The 16,196-nt window shown below is 36.7% G+C and overlaps 1 protein-coding gene and 1 long non-coding RNA gene across 3 annotated transcripts in view; one reads left to right on the top strand and one right to left on the bottom strand.

The window, feature by feature from the left end:
- LOC109053833 overlaps nt 1–16,196 on the top strand; it is a 69,979-nt gene that overhangs the window by 19,715 nt on the left and 34,068 nt on the right. For both annotated transcript variants that reach the window (XM_042712357.1, XM_042712356.1), the window contains exons 3-4: nt 3,536–3,650; nt 13,221–13,344. The gene's annotated coding sequence lies outside the window, so the exon portion shown is untranslated. The remainder of the gene's footprint in view (nt 1–3,535; nt 3,651–13,220; nt 13,345–16,196) is intronic.
- On the bottom strand, nt 3,534–3,781 carry LOC122134995. Its single transcript, XR_006153252.1, has 2 exons — nt 3,722–3,781; nt 3,534–3,626 (listed from the first exon to the last, which is right to left on the bottom strand). It is a non-coding gene; the product is annotated as an uncharacterized LOC122134995 (long non-coding RNA).

Genomic DNA, 16,196 nt, shown 5'->3' with positions numbered 1-16,196 from the left:
TGTACCTTATTTGTACTACTGTATGAGATCATCAAGCAAAGTATATATTACTTTTTCATATTAATATCTCTGTTTGATTTGAGACATTTTTTGTCAAACATCAGCACTAATGAGTTTAGTGTTTTGTAGTAAAGTGGCTTCCCTGTATCAACGGTTTCATGTGAGCAGAAAATGAAAAATCCTTGCAACAACACGCTGATCAAACAGACTGACACCTCAGACACACGCTTACACTGATACACACTCGCACCGACACACTGTTGACACCTCAGACATACACTGGCACTGATGCACACTCACACAGACACTATTGACACCTCAGACACACACTAACAAGCTGACATCAAATGCAAGCATCCAGCAGTAGACACTTTCTCATGCAAAACCTGTTGTTTTCTACCGAACAGATCAAACCACATTTCTGTACAGATATAATTACACGAGACCACAGCAGAGTTGACTTTGTCACATTTTAACGACTAGTTTGCATCTAAGTTTTGCAAACATGAGAATGCTGCAACCATAGACTTAGAGTCTGAGGTCGTTGCAGGAGGTTGATCTGACTATAAGGGTCTTGTACTTAGAACAACATTAAAGTTTGATCATCTTCTGACTGTGATTGGTGCATATTCCACATGATCCTCCTCTTCAACTTTCTGTAAAAAAAAAAAAAAACTGCATAAGATATAACAATAATAAGAATAAATGTGATGTTACTTCAAACAACAACAACAACAACATTACAAGACTTAAATAAACACATGGTTCAGTTGTGTGTGAGATTAATGTGATAGATCATTATGCTCTGAAGGCCTGTCACAATAATCAATATGTCGAGTTATCCCATATTATATGTTATGAGCAGACATCAAAGGGTGAAAAGAAGGCATCGTTTGAGGCCTTATAGTGTTTTCCTTACAACACCAGACACTAGAATAGAAGTCCAAACAGACTCAAAACTCAGACTCAATTCACTGTTCTGGTAAATACATAAATGTAATAACACAAATAAAATGGTGCTCTCTCAAAGCTAGCGTTAAGGAGGTTTCAAGGGAGAGAATGCATTTTTGCATTCCACTTGTGCTGTTTTCCCCCCATTGTTTTTCTATGGAAACGTGCATTAGATGGATGTGTTTGACTGTCTTTTACAGCATCTTGTGCATGCAATATTATGCATGCACTACTTGCATTATTATGCTGTTATTACATTTTATCCAAAGTGACTTACAGTGCATTCAGGCTATACATTTATTTTATTTTTTTTACCAGTATGTGTGTTCCCTGGGAATTGAACCCACAACCTTTTGCGCTGCTAACGCAATGCATTACCACTGAGCCACAGGAACACTTATGTTATATTATCATTATATATTCAGTGGCATAAAATGGTCTTAAAATGACAATCATTTCTGCAATTATTTTTGGGACTATACATTTCTCAACAAAAAGTAATTATTGTAACAAGCCTTAAATCATAATCCACAAAACAAAAAATAAAAAGTCAAAATTATTATTATTATTATTATTATTATTATTATTATTATTATTATTATTATTATTATATACTTTATTAATCCTTCACAGGAAATTATATTGTTGGAAATTATGTTGTTATAGTAGCAACAATCCTTGCACACAGACATAACTTAACACCTAAAAGGGAATCTTACACTAAAAAAAAGAAAACCTGTAATACATTACAAGACATAAAAAAATAGTCTTAAATATTGGTGTGATCACACTGCCGAAACAGCTCTAAGGCATGTAAGGGGTGCGAGTCATTGTTCATAATAACATTTATTTTTTTTCTTATCATCCTTACCTCAACTACCTGCTCAACCCAGCCCTGTGTGATACCAATAAAGCTTGCCTTTTTGATCAATTTATTATGACAAATTATGACATACTTAAATCAGATTATGATATACACAAGTCCACACACACACACACACACACACACACACACACACACACACACACACACACATATATGTGTGTGTGTGTGTGTGTGTGTGTGACTTGTGTATATCATAATCTGATTTAAGTATGTCATAATTTGTCATAATAAATTGTTAGCTTTTTAAGTTATAATTTTGACTTTTTAATCTCATAATTTCAGTTTAGTATGTCATTTTTTCTGATTTTGTCTTAATTATGATTTACCAGAGCATGATTTTTTTTTTCTTCTTATGTGGTGGAAATGGACTTAAATATTATACAGACAAAATCAAAAGTACACAGTGACATACATCGGATTCTGCTAAAATTATCCGGTAACGTTTTACAATAAGGTTTCATTAGTTTACATTAGTTGACTACTTTAGTAGTTAATTACTTCAGTTACAGCATTTATTACTCTTAGCTAATATTAATTTCAACATTTACTAATACATTATTAAAATCAAAAGTTGTGTTTGTTAACATTAATGTAACTAACATGAACTAGCAACGAAGAACTGTATTTTTTATTAATTAACATTAACATACTTAAGTTAACATGAAATAAAAATGAACAATACTTCTACAGAATTTATTAATCTTAGCTAATATTAATTACAACATTTACTAATACATTATAAAAATCAAAAGTTGTATTTTTATTAGTTAGTTAATTAGTTAATGCTCTGTGAACTAGCATAAACTCGCAATGAACAACTATGCTTTTTATTAACTAACATTAACATAGATTAATAAATACTGTGAATAAATGTATTGTTTGTTGTTTGTTCATGTTCATACGTTAAATAATGTTAACACATGACACCATATTGTAAAGTATTACCAATTATACAAATACTCAAATTATCAATAAATTGTCTTACCAGTTTCTGTGTGTTTCTTTTGCAGAATGTTGTCTCAGCGTAAGTGATCTCTTCTTCACGAGTCTCTGTTTTAACAATAAATAGGCATTAAAACCACAAAACTCAATCTTAATTAGATCTGCTTGTTCACAGTCTGTGTGTTATTATTGGGGATTTCAGATTTAACTCCAAAGTAAAACTCAAAAATGGCATTAACAAATTTAATCAGCCATTAGGCCTATAACTGTTTCCACACACAAATAGTTCAAGAGTGTTTATCATTACATTTAGAGAGACACTTAAATCACACATTAATTTACACATAAATCAAACCCAGATGTGCTGTTTAACATCACATTCTTTGTATTTAATCAGCATTCAAGTTCAACAAGCACAAAGTTATCATTCATTTAAATTTAAGAGTACCTGACACGTCTTTACATGTGTAAGATTATGTTCATAAAATGGAGAAAGCTTTGTGTGTGTGTGTGTGTGTGTGTGTGTGTGTGTGTGTGTGAGATGAGTAAAGAAGGACGCTTAGTGTCATCATATTCAAACAGACATTTATTATAACAATGGAAATTATGACAATAATTTTAATTACATGATAAAATAGGGCTATCAACTGGCTCAAATATTTAGAACATATTTTTTCAAGAATTATCTTATTTTACTTGTTTAAATGGAGAAGATAATACTTGCCTTCTTGATCAGCTTTTCTGTGTTTCCTGCAGATGCAGAAGATCACGACTGCAGCAACAATCAACAGAGATCCAGCAGCAGCAGCAGAGATCAGCACGATCAGAGACACTGAATCTGGAGGAACTGAAGAAGAGTAAAAGAGAGAAAGTAAGTGATTGAATCAGTCTGATCTACAACAGAAGACAGAGATCAGCTCAATTAATAAATGGTGGAAGTACCTGCACATGTGTGACAGAGTTGAGTGAGGTCCAGATGTTGAGTCTGGTTGCTGATGGGATTGTTGAGCAAACAGCTGTAGGTGTTGTTATCCTGATATTCCACCTCCAGAGGTAGAGAGAGACTGATGCTGAGATCAGACACACTGATGCTGGATAATAAACTGTGTCCTTTGTACCAGGAGAGAGTCACATGACTCACATTCACCACTGAACACACCAATGAACAATTCTGCTGTGATGATGATGATGATGATGAAGAACATTGTGAAGAGTTACTGCTGATGACAGGAACAGACAGACGAGCTGAAAACATCAGAGAATAAGAGGAATATGAACACAACAATCAGCTTATTTTCAGTGTTGTGAATTGTATTGAATCTGTGTAATGAATCTTGTGTTGAGTGTGTGTTTAGTGTGTTAAGGGTCACTGAATGTGTCTGTCATCTCAAAATATAAAATGAATCAACTTTTGACAATGTAAACAGAATATTTTGTTTATGCTTTGTGTAAACATTTTGACAGATGATCTCTACTCACCATAGACAGAAACGTTGAATGTTTTTGATGACTCTTTCACTCCACTAATCTTTACTTCATAAAGTCCAGTGTGTTCAGTTGTGATGTCTGTGATGTTCAGAGATCCAGTTTGATTGTCCAGCTTCAGTCTGTCTCTGAATCTCCCATCAGTACCATTAAATGTGGAAGGGATTTGCTTCTTTTTCTTAATTTTAGCTATTTGAGACTTTTCAGCTCCATATTTCCACAGTATGTCGTGTTCTTCACGTATTTCAGTAAGATCAGTGTTTAAAGTAACAGAATCTCCCTCCATCACTGACACTGAATCACCAAACACACCTGATGAACAAATAGATTTTACACAGATTAAAGCCTCAGCAGAAAAAACAAAAAACAAAATGTAAAATATCAGCGGTCTTTATAAACAGCTATTGTAAACTGCTAACTGTTAATAATAGAGAGACAAACAGAGAGATAAACACAGGAATATAATATACAGTACATAAATGCACAATTCTGTACATAATTCTTCTGTTCCAGATGTATTTCACATGATTTTTTTTCTTAGTCTTACTTATTTAAATGTTTTTTTCTGTTCTCGTGTCATATATGTATGTGTACCAAGAGCTCCTGAAAAACAACTAATCCTTGTGTTTTTGCGCACACTTGGCAAATAAAGCTATAATAAATGAATACAGAGTTTACTTCAAAGTAAAAGGGTCAAAGTTAATCTATTTTAAATGTAAAGTAAGACTAGGATCAAAATGACAATTTAAATGTAAATATACTAATTTCAAAGTTTAAAGTTTGGTGCAACAGAATTATTAGATAAACCTTGATTTAATCTAGATTTAAGATTAATCCTAGTCTTTAATTTGTTTTAAAGCATAGGGGTCAATCATTATTTAAAGTTTCATCATTTATTGACAATAAATACATGACAATTATTGCAGATTGAAAGTACAGTTTTAATTGTGCTGGATATTTTAAATAATTGATTTTAAATAAATAATAAATTTAGATCATTAGATCCCTGGTTAGTCGGCTGTGGACTTTAAGGTTCCTGCACATTTTGACTTGTAGTATTTTTTTGATGTTTTTTGTTGTTTTTGTTAACTGCAGAAGTATTTTTTTAGAAATGTCTTTTTACAGGGACAAAAATGGGCTGATATTTGAAAGCAGCTCAACAGAAAGTTCACATTCTGAACATCTACTGTACATTCACTGAAGGGATTTCCATTATTCTCATGATCTTTTCCAGATCTGGAATTAATGTAAATTTCCTAATCCTAATCCCACAGAGACCTGAATTCAAAGTTAGTAGAAATTGCATTATATTAATACAATATTCATAATTCTTTTGGTACATAACAGGATATTAAAATAAAATAATTTGAACAGTAGCAGCAGCTTTATTACCACCAAATTGAGGGGGGAAAAAAGCCATAAAAATTCTTTCATAAACTTACCAGTCAGACCCCAGCAGCACAAACAGAACAAGACAAACTTGTGAAACATTTTCTTCAGTGGTTCAGTGTGTGATCGAGCGGCAGACTGTTAAAGTGTTGAGTGAATCCCCCCATGACAGGATTTGACCCTCCCACTTCACACCCTGCATTTGCATATAATCTTACAGTTCATCTAGCACTTATTAAGATTTTTACTAGTTTTAAGTAAAAAAAAAAAAAAAAAAAAATTATTGAAAGGTTAAGGGTTCATATTCCCGCCTCCCTGACAGCTTTTCTTCTAAGAGTGTGGTTACTTGACTGTTTCAAATGACTGAAAGTAGAAGAATATTGTGTGAATTGTGGATGAACTACATTTCATGATGAAATGGAACATAGTGATTTTAAAATTATGAGTACTTATTCTAAATTTTAGTGAATGGAAAAACCAGAGTACATATTTAAAATGGTGTTATGGTCTCACAGTACCGGCTTTATTGAGGTGTATCTTCAGAGTCAAACTGAAACCAGCCGTGGTTAGTTTTCTGAACGTGGTTTGATCGTTGGCTGGACAAACAGATGTCAGTGACTCTGGGCATTCAGAGCACCAGTGTTTAGTTTGTAGGTGAAGAGTTTCTTCCTGTGAGGCCTGCTACTATTTACAGTTTTTAAGACTCTTTAATCTACTGGGCGGAGGGGGGTACAATGCTGTTTCATGCATTCAAAGTTGTTTACACTGTTAAAGAGTTGGATTCTCGTGCTATGCATGGACAAAGTTTCAAATATCAATTTGGACGTATAACGGAGTATTTCTGTGCCAAAAAATCTTACTTCCAGGTTCGTACAAGTTTCGGAGAGTTTTTTTCGATTATGGCTCTTCATGATGTAGACGAGGGTGAAACTCCTTATATGGACATTTTAAAACATTTTTGTCTTAATTGTTTTATTGCCTTAATTATTTTTGTGGTGAAATGTTGTGTAATACGTGGTTTGACTTCAACGTTTCCCTTTAATATCCGTTTGAAATTGCCCGCTTGCTCACCACTGCTGTCTTCACGGAAGCTTTGTGTTCAAATATTTTAACTCAAATCAATATTTTGAAGAAAGTGGCCTGGTCTGATGAATCAAGATTCCTGGTGCATCATGTTGTTGTCTGATGGATCATGATTAGATTACCGACAGAGGCAGTGTTGGGCAGACACAGACCTGCAGCAGTGACTGTGTTATACTGTGGACAATATTTTCTATTTTGTTCATCTGTTTACTAAAGCTGTCAGCAGATTTTAGACTCGTACCCAAAACCAGTATTAAAAAAATAAAACTAAAATAAAATAAAAAAATTCACAGCACTTTACTGTTGAGCATATATTTGTCCCACTATTCAAAAATTGCTTATAATTAGCTGTTCAATTCAAGTGTTAAAGATCAGCAGCAGCAGCGTCAGTTTTAGGAGCTTCAGTGTTTCTGTCTCTGGTGACTATAATTCAGTCACTCACTGCATCTTCCTTTGAGGAATGGAGATACATTTTTAAATCAATCCAATAAATGAAAAAGTAAGATTTGACTCAGCATTAAAACATAATGAAGGTCATCTCTATCACCTTCACATGAACATCAAAGTTTGGTGACACAATTTTCATATTATGTATTATGTCACATGACTCTTACAGTCAGTGCTGTGCTGCTGTTTTAGCTGATGATATTCAAAACCCACCAGATGGCGCCAAAGACATTATAAAGACATTTTATTTAAATGAACCAAAGTAATCTGTGTTTAATTGAATTTGTTTTATTATTATTATTTTACTATAAACATCAGTGCAGTGACTGTAAAAACAGCAACATCTATTTAAAGTGCACTAGTGTAAAAGTAGTGCTATTCTCAGAGAAAGGTGATTTTCTGGATTGGACACTAGAGAGCGATGATGTGCTTGTGCTCAATTTGCCAGGTTTCTCTTTATACTGGAGTACAGAGAGCAGTTAATGAGGGGATCAGTATTTATTAAAGTTAGTACATGCATATTAAGCTGAAATAGAACAAACATTTGAGTTTCTGGATGTTCTATCATTTGAATAGACCTACTATTTGTGAACCACTAAACGTAAACTCAAATACAATGCTCAAATACTGCTCTAAAATATAAGACACCAATGTTTCGGGACTATAGGACAAAGAATAGGACACACTCATTTGATAACTTTTTTATTTCCTGTGTAGGTTTATGTGTATGCTTTGTTTTTTTTTTTCTTTTTCTTTTTTTTTCTCCAAGGCATTGTTAGTTCCTGTCATAGCTATGCAAAGATTTGATTTCATCAGAACTATTAAACTATGTCTTATGATTTTAATGCTGTAATTAACCTCAGAATGATCTCAAAGTAAAAAGAGGTGATGAAGTCTGATTTTATGGTGGCTGTGCTTCAAAATTTAATTATTAAAATCTTGATTTAAGTGATGAAGTATTCTGAAAGTCTGGCAGTAATCAGTGTTGAGTACTACTGTAAGGTTAACCCTGCCTGCTTTAAATGTTTCAAAATTATTAACAGTTGAAAAAAGACAGAGAAAAGAACAGAAAAAAAAGATCCTGGCAGAGAACAAATATGAAATAAAAGGTGTGAATCAAGGCCCAGATGAGTTCTTTAGGACATTTTTGTTTTGATCATCGTGTTTTGGGGACATTTCCATACACAGGCTCCTTCTTTAATTTCTGCAAAGAAAAATACACAAAAAAAGTTTGTTAGGAACCCGCTGATTGCAACAGTATATATATATATATATATATATATAGAGAGAGAGAGAGAGAGAGAGAGAGAGAGAGAGAGAGAGAGAGAGAGAGATTTTGGTAGTAACTGATTATATGTAATCTGGATTAAATAATCAGATTCCAAGTACTTGTAATTAGAATAAATTACATTTTTAGATACTCGTAATCAGACTACAATTACTTTTTTACTGCTTACTTAATTACATATTATTCACACAATAGCAATAATTTATTCATAATTTATTGATTCTCCCTTATTCCTCCTCTTCACCTTTTAAATTTTCCTTTCTTTAATAGCCTACTGCTTATATACACTCAGAAAGTCTTTCAGTTTTGTGGATTTTCACACAAAGACCAGTCAAAAGTCAAGTGGCTACACAGCATTTGACAACTGGATTTACAAAAAATAATTTCAGGTTTAAAAAGTGTTTCAACTTTGCATCAACTACTGATGAGCACATTCATTTTTATTTGAATTATCGCTCATGGGGTTTTGTCTTTGGAGTTGTCTGTCAAACACATTAAAATGCACAAAGTCACGCGATTTCTTATTTACATGTAATGCAGGCATTCCCAAACTTTTTGTCATCTGAACCTTATATTTACTTGAAGTATCCCGATTTTAAAAACAATATTTTGATAATTAAATCAGAGAGTCAGAGCCAGAGCCTGCTGCGACCGACGAGCCACCACCATGGACTGCGACAGAGCTGAGGGAGTCCGCCCACTGCACCATGGGCAGTAATGAGGATCTTATTAATCTGGATATATATGCAGACATGCCCCCTCTTCTCCTGCCTTCATATGAACTCTCTGTCAGCCCTGAATGGTCTGTCTGCCTGGAACTATATGTCTGTCTGGATTTCCCACCCTCCCTCTCCTGCCTTCTCCTGTCATCTCTGGTTCTCCATCACCACTGCTGTCACCTGTCAGCCCCTTTGCTTACCCTCAGCCCACAATCTGTGCGCTGAATTCGGCGTGGGTCTACCACTCTCCATCGGCGTAATGGCTGGAGGTTCCCTTGTCTCCGCCTCCAGCCTCTGAGTACCGGACTTCGCCTCGGCCCTTCGACCCAGCGGCTCCACCATGGCTCCTAGCTCCCTCCTCTCCACCGTGGCCCATCAGTCCACCAGCTCTGTCGGGCTCCCTCATCCCTCCAGCTCTGCCTTGGTCTGTTGTCGACCATCCGCCGCCCCAAGACTCCAGTCCTCTGGCTCCGCCTTATCCCTCCAACCCTCAGGCTCTGTCAGGCTCCTCCTTCTCTCCAGCTCCACCTCAGTCCTCAGTCACTCCGGCTCCACTGCGGCCTTCCAGATCTCCACCTCGGTCGCTGGCATCATCTGCTCCGCATTGGCCCTCCGGATCCTCTGTGTCGCCCTGGCTCATTGGCTCTCCGTCTCTGCCTCGGGCTCCCCCTCCAACTGCTCCGCCGCCGTCAGTCAGCTCCCTGGAGTCACTGGCCCTTCCTCCACCATGGCTCCTCCCTCCATTGGCTCCACCTTGGGCCGCCATCATGGCTGTTGGCTGTGTCCCACCTGGCTCCTCCTCCTGCTCCAGCTCCCTCCCTGTCGTCTTCCTGGCTCCTTTCTCCATTGTCACCTCCCTGGATTCTGTTGGTCGTCCTCCTCCAGGAACTCCGTCCTTTGTCCATACCTTCAACTGTACGGTTTTGCTGCAAGCCCTTGGCCATCCCTCCATCTCCACAGCGCGAGGTCGCACCTTCCGGGAGGGCGATGTGTCACACCCCTGAACTGTTTTCATTGATATCAATGAAACTATGATTTTTGTCATGTAACTTGGAATCAGCAACGGCAATTTGGAAGTAATCTGCCCAGCTCTGATATACAGTATTAGAGATGCACGGATACTGAATTGATCTGCCGATACAGATAGGCGATTATTCAGAATCATATCTGCCGATGCTGTTAACTACACATTGAACCCATCACATTATTATAATATTAAAGGTTACAATTAACAACAGGGCTATTATATACAAGTGCTATTTATTTTCAGATAACATTATTACACTAAAAATTGAAATGTCTGTTTACAACTCATTTGAACATAGTTTTCCAGATTTATTCAAACATGCCTAGTCTATATAAAAAAGCGATCTGTCATGTCGCATTTAAAAGCGTCAAAATGGCTTTCATTATTTGAGTTTCGTGATAGAATGAACGGGACTTTATATTTAGGATGCTACTGAAGTTAGAAATGTGAATACCAATGTCGTATGTAACTTTAGAGACTGTCCCTAAATTTGCGAATCTCTAACGTTTAACGTCAGTGTTGTTAACTTACTCTGTTCCTGCTCACGTTCCAAGCATATTTCTAAGTGGAGAAATCTTATCTCTGAGGTAAATAAAACAGCGCGACTAAAAAAGGATTAAAGCACCGCTTTCTCATCCAGTCTCTCTGACGACAAACACGGAAGTCTACTGTTATAACCTGAGATGATAAAGACTTCTTCCGGCAAACACAAAATGTGTTATGCAGAAAGTTATCCAGTTGAAAGTGATCCAGTTGAAAAAAAAGATGCAATAATAGTGAATTCTGTTTAATTGAAACTCATGCAGGATTGTAACATTACGGGGAATAAATTATTATGATGATTATTATTATTATTATTATTATTATGGACGAGCTAATCATTGAATATAATAATAATAATATTTTTATCTTTGTTTGCGTAAGCCACATGACATAATTCATGTCACGGTTCATGAATGCATTGTTTCCTGCTTGTCTCATGTTTGTGTTGTGACATGTGTGTGGGTGTGTGTGAGTGGGCGTGACCAGCAATCATTGTCTGATCAGTGGCCAGCGGTTCTCACTCATGGCGCCAGCTGCAGCTAATCCACTCACCTTTAAATACTCACCCAGTTCTCATCCCTCTTGTCAGATCGTTGTTTGAGGTCCTCCGTGCTGCATGTCTGTGTCCACTCCTGTTCGGCGTTTACAGTCTCACGTGTCATTGTTCCGGTTCCGTGTTTCCCTGTGGATTACGTCATCATCTGGAGCTACCACCAGTGCACCTGACTCACCATCTTGTCTGTCCAGTGCTGTCCATCGAGGTCCCTGCGGCACCCGCCGTCATGCCGGAGATTTCCTTACATAATACTTTCAAAATAAAGAGTTCACTTGCATTTGCTTCCTGTCTTCCTTCATGACAGAACGATCTGACCACCTGATGGAAGCAGCGAGTAACCCATCACCGTCACTGGAGAAATTTCTCAACAACAGCATCCGTCAAATGGATTCTCAGGAGAGGAATCTTAACGACACGGGTCGTGCCGTACAGGCTTTGGTGGCGCAGGTGTCCGAGCTCACCCAGCAATTACAACTCCTGCAATGCATATTCTGGTGGGAGAGCTGGGAGAGCGGCACTATGGGGGACGGTGCTGTGAGAGAACCAAGATCCATGCTGCGCCTCGTTCCAGACTCTCGCCGCGGAAATGAAACGTGTATTCGATCGGGCCGTCGCCAGGAGAGAGATTGGTTTCTGACTTTTCCATTGAATTCAGAACTTTGGCGGCTGAGTGTCAATGGAACGAGGAGGTGCAGTGGGACAGTCAGCCCCGTCTATGATCTCTTTTTATATACTAGACTCTCCTCTTGCACCCATAGTTCTCGGACACCCCTGGCTCATCCATCACAACCCTAAAGTGGACTGGCAACAGCGATCTGTCTTGGCGTGGAGCAATAAGTGTTAAGAGTCTTGTCTTGTGTCTGTCTGTCCGTCTATTTCTTTTTTGTGGGGAAGAAGGACGGATCTCTGCGACCTTGTACTGATTACCGGGGACTGAACAGCATCACGGTAAAGAATACTTATCCTTTGCCGTGATGTCTTCAGCCTTCGAGAGGTTGCAGGGAGCGTCGATCTTCACATAATTGGATTTACGTAATGCTTATCATTTGGTCCGCATTAGGGAGGGGGATGAATGGGAGACCGCATTTTAACACCCCCAGGGGGCACTTTGAATATTTGGTCATGCCTTTCGGTTTGTCCAACTCCCCAGCGGTCTTCCAGGCCTTCGTCAACGACGTGCTGCGAGATATGGTCGATCAGGTTTCTGGGGTTCGCCAACTTCTACCGGCATTTTATTCACAACTTCAGCCAACTAGCCTCACCTCTGACCACCAATTCAGGCCTAGTATTCGTGCACCGAAAGTGAAAGTGGTGTAATGTGACAAAATAATAAGAAATCGCATATGAAACGCATGTTAATACCAATTGTAAACAGTAATGCTGATCATTTGTGATCAGATCACCGAAAACTCCCTCTTGTTTACCATGCAGCTTCTCTCACACCTGAATGAATATATAGCCTATAATTCGTTTAATTTTTTCAAATATATGCGGGAGAGGTGGAATAGAGCATGGACATAGTATATACACTTAGTTAAAGTAGCATAAAAGCATGTTATTTTTTATTTTTGTTCCTGTGCCACTCCCTATAATCAAGGCTGATCATCCACATCTCTTCACTGACCATCTGATGTGATTCCACACAAAACTTAATTCAGACTCACTGACCACAACAGCTTCTTGCAACACATTCAAAATGATCTTACCAGTTTTGTTGTTGTTGTTTTATGCAATGCTGAAACGGTTTTGTTTTTCTCTTGGGTCTGGACTGCATTAACAATGATCACATACATGTAAAACAAATATCAATCTTTTATTAAAATTTGTGCCTTACAAAATACAATTATTTTGACATTTGTATTAATTTTTTGATCTCCTGACCTGCTTTTTTACAATTCCTGCAGATGCAGCAGATCACGACTGCAACTATAATCAACAGAGATCCGGCGGCAGCAGCAGAGATCAGTGCTATCAGAAATACAGAGTCTAGAGGAACAGAAGGAGAGTAAAAGACAGATAGTCATGAATGTAAGTAAATCTGTCAGTCTGATCTACAACAGTAGACAAGCTCGGTAAATAAACACACATTGTATCAATGCTGATGAACCTGAACATGTGTGACAGAGTTGAGTGATGTCCAGGTGTTTCGTCTGGTTAGTGAATGAATTGTTGAGCACACAGCTGTAGGTGTTTTTATCCTGATATTCCACCTCCAGAGGTAGAGAGAGACTGATGCTGAGATCAGACACACTGATGCTGGACAATAAACTGTTTCCATTGTACCAGGAGAGTGTCACATGACCCACATTCACCACTGAACACACTAATGAACAATTCTGCTGTGATGATGATGATGATGATGATGATGATGAAAAGCATTGTGAAGAGTTACTGCTGATGACAGGAACAGGCAGATGAGCTGAGAAACATTAATAAAAATAAAAAGAATATGGATAAATCTAAGCAACACTCTTATTTTCATTTCAGTATGTTGAGTGTGTTGATGGTCAGTGAGTGTTTCCATCATCTCAAAATGCAAAATGATTAAACATTTGAATATCTAAATAGTTATAGGAATATTCTAGGATGCTACCCTTTAAAAAGGTTATAATTTGTAGCAGTTAGTTACTAATATGTATAGTACCAGTCAAAAGATTGGACACATTGCTATTTTTTATGTTTTGAAAGAGCCTTTTATGCTCATAAAGCCTGCATTTATTTGATCAAAAATACAGAAAATATTGTAATAAAAAATATTATTTAATTAAAATAATGATTTTCTTTTTTAATATACTTTAATAGAGCAATTAGCCCCAAGAAGCTGTGGTTTACAGTGAATTTATAACAGCTAAGGGGCATTGTTAAGCATGATGCGAAGCAGGAAAACCCCCTTAGCTGTTAAAAATTCACTGTAAACCACAGCTTCACGGGGCTTACCGCTTTTATAAAACCTTTATTCCATATATGTAGTAAGGTTTCTCAGAATAAAACAGAGCAAATAAAGTGTAATTATATTAATAAAAACAGTATTTTTCCACCAAACAATGTAGTTCCTCAGAAACAGTTGTGGTTCCAACAAAGTGGCTGCCGAGCAACACACAAACGTAAACAAAGTTGTATGTTTGTAGTGTAATTTACAACAGCTTCGAACATGGCTTAACCAATCAGAATCAAGGACTGTAACTATTTGTTTTATAAAATATAATTCATTTCTGTGATAAAGCTGAATTTTCAACAAACCATTATAATATGCTGATTTCATAATTAGTTATTATTATCAGTGCTAAACTTTTCTTCTTTTTTTGGAACCTGTGATACTCTTTTCAGGATTCCATGATGAATAAAAAATTCAAAAGAGCAGCATTTATTCAAAATAGAAATCTCACAGGTTCCAAAATATATATATATATATTTTAGAATGTAATGATTTTACAGTGAATCTCCAAAATAGTGTAGAATTAGCATAAATAATAAATTATAACGTAAACATTAATTATAGCCAGTCAATATTACAGTATAATTAAAAGCTCAATTTTAACTTTTAATAGGCTTTAACAATATAACCTCATTTAGGTCAGCTTTAACCAATCTTCACATAAACACATTGTGTCTCATTTATCTGTGCCCTTCCTACTTGTCTAACAGGTAGGAAATATACAGAAATTGAATAAAGAAGTCAAATAGTCTGCACTGTGTAAATTTTAAATTAAATGAATACTCCAAAAATTCCATTGACATAAGTCCTTCACCATAAACTACTAAAAGGAAAAATGTTTTTGGTAATCAGCCTAATGCCAAGAAGGTTGATTGAGCTTAAGTTGTACTGAATATTCCTTTAGTAAAACAAGAATATTTGAAGGACAAGACGAATGATCTCTACTCACCATAGACGGAAACATTGAATGTTTTTGATGTCAGTTTCTCTCCACTAATCTCTAGTTCATAGAGTCCAGTGTGTTCAGTTGTGATGTTTGTGATGGTGAGAGATCCAGTTTGATTGTCCAGCTTCAGTCTGTCTCTGAATCTCTCATCAGGAGCATTATGTGTGGAGAAAATTTTCCTCTTTTTGTTCATTTTAGCTATGAGAGACTTTTCAGCTCCAAATTTCCACAGTATGTCGTCGCCTTCACGTATTTCAGTAAGATCAGAGTTCAGAGAGTTTAGAGTAACAGAATCTCCCTCCATCACTGACACTGAATCACCGAACACACCTGATGAACAAACAGATTTTACACAGATTAAAGCTTCTGAGAGTTTTATCTTCTATCCAGAGCACAATGTACGAAGCTACAAAGTCATTTAGATCATGAAAAGTTTAAATCACCTTGATATTTAATATCTGTGAAGAATGTTACTGATATTATGACATAAAAATATATTTGTGATTTACCAGTCAGATGCCCCCAACACAAACAGAACAAAGCAAACACATGGAACATTTTCTGAAAAGAAACTATCAGCTGAAAGCACTTGAGTTGGTGTGTGAATCCTCCCACGACAGAGTTTAACCCTCCTTATGCATGGGCTCTTCACAGGTGCTTTACAAATGAGTTATAGTGACATGCAAGTGCTCTTCTAGCACTTATTAAGACTTAATAGCAGAAAACATGTTTCATTCTCTTATTTAGCACTGAGAATTTTTAAAAAGTAGTTGATTTACTTAAAGTTAACATGTATGTTAAAACAACAAAAAGTTAATCTCTTCCATCACACAGTTAGTTTTGCAGCTCGCCCTCTGAGTCAAACTGAAACCTGCTGTGGTTGGTTTTCTTCAGAGATGTGGTTGGATCTGGACCAACTCGTAGGGGAAAAGTTTCTTTGTGTCTTGCTTTTTTATGAACCTCACAATCAGCTTTACAGTCAAATAAAATAATGTATCA

Source organism: Cyprinus carpio, chromosome A22, assembly GCF_018340385.1.
Source record: "Cyprinus carpio isolate SPL01 chromosome A22, ASM1834038v1, whole genome shotgun sequence".
NCBI lineage: Eukaryota > Metazoa > Chordata > Actinopteri > Cypriniformes > Cyprinidae > Cyprinus > Cyprinus carpio.
This window is presented reverse-complemented; position numbering and strand designations above follow the sequence as displayed.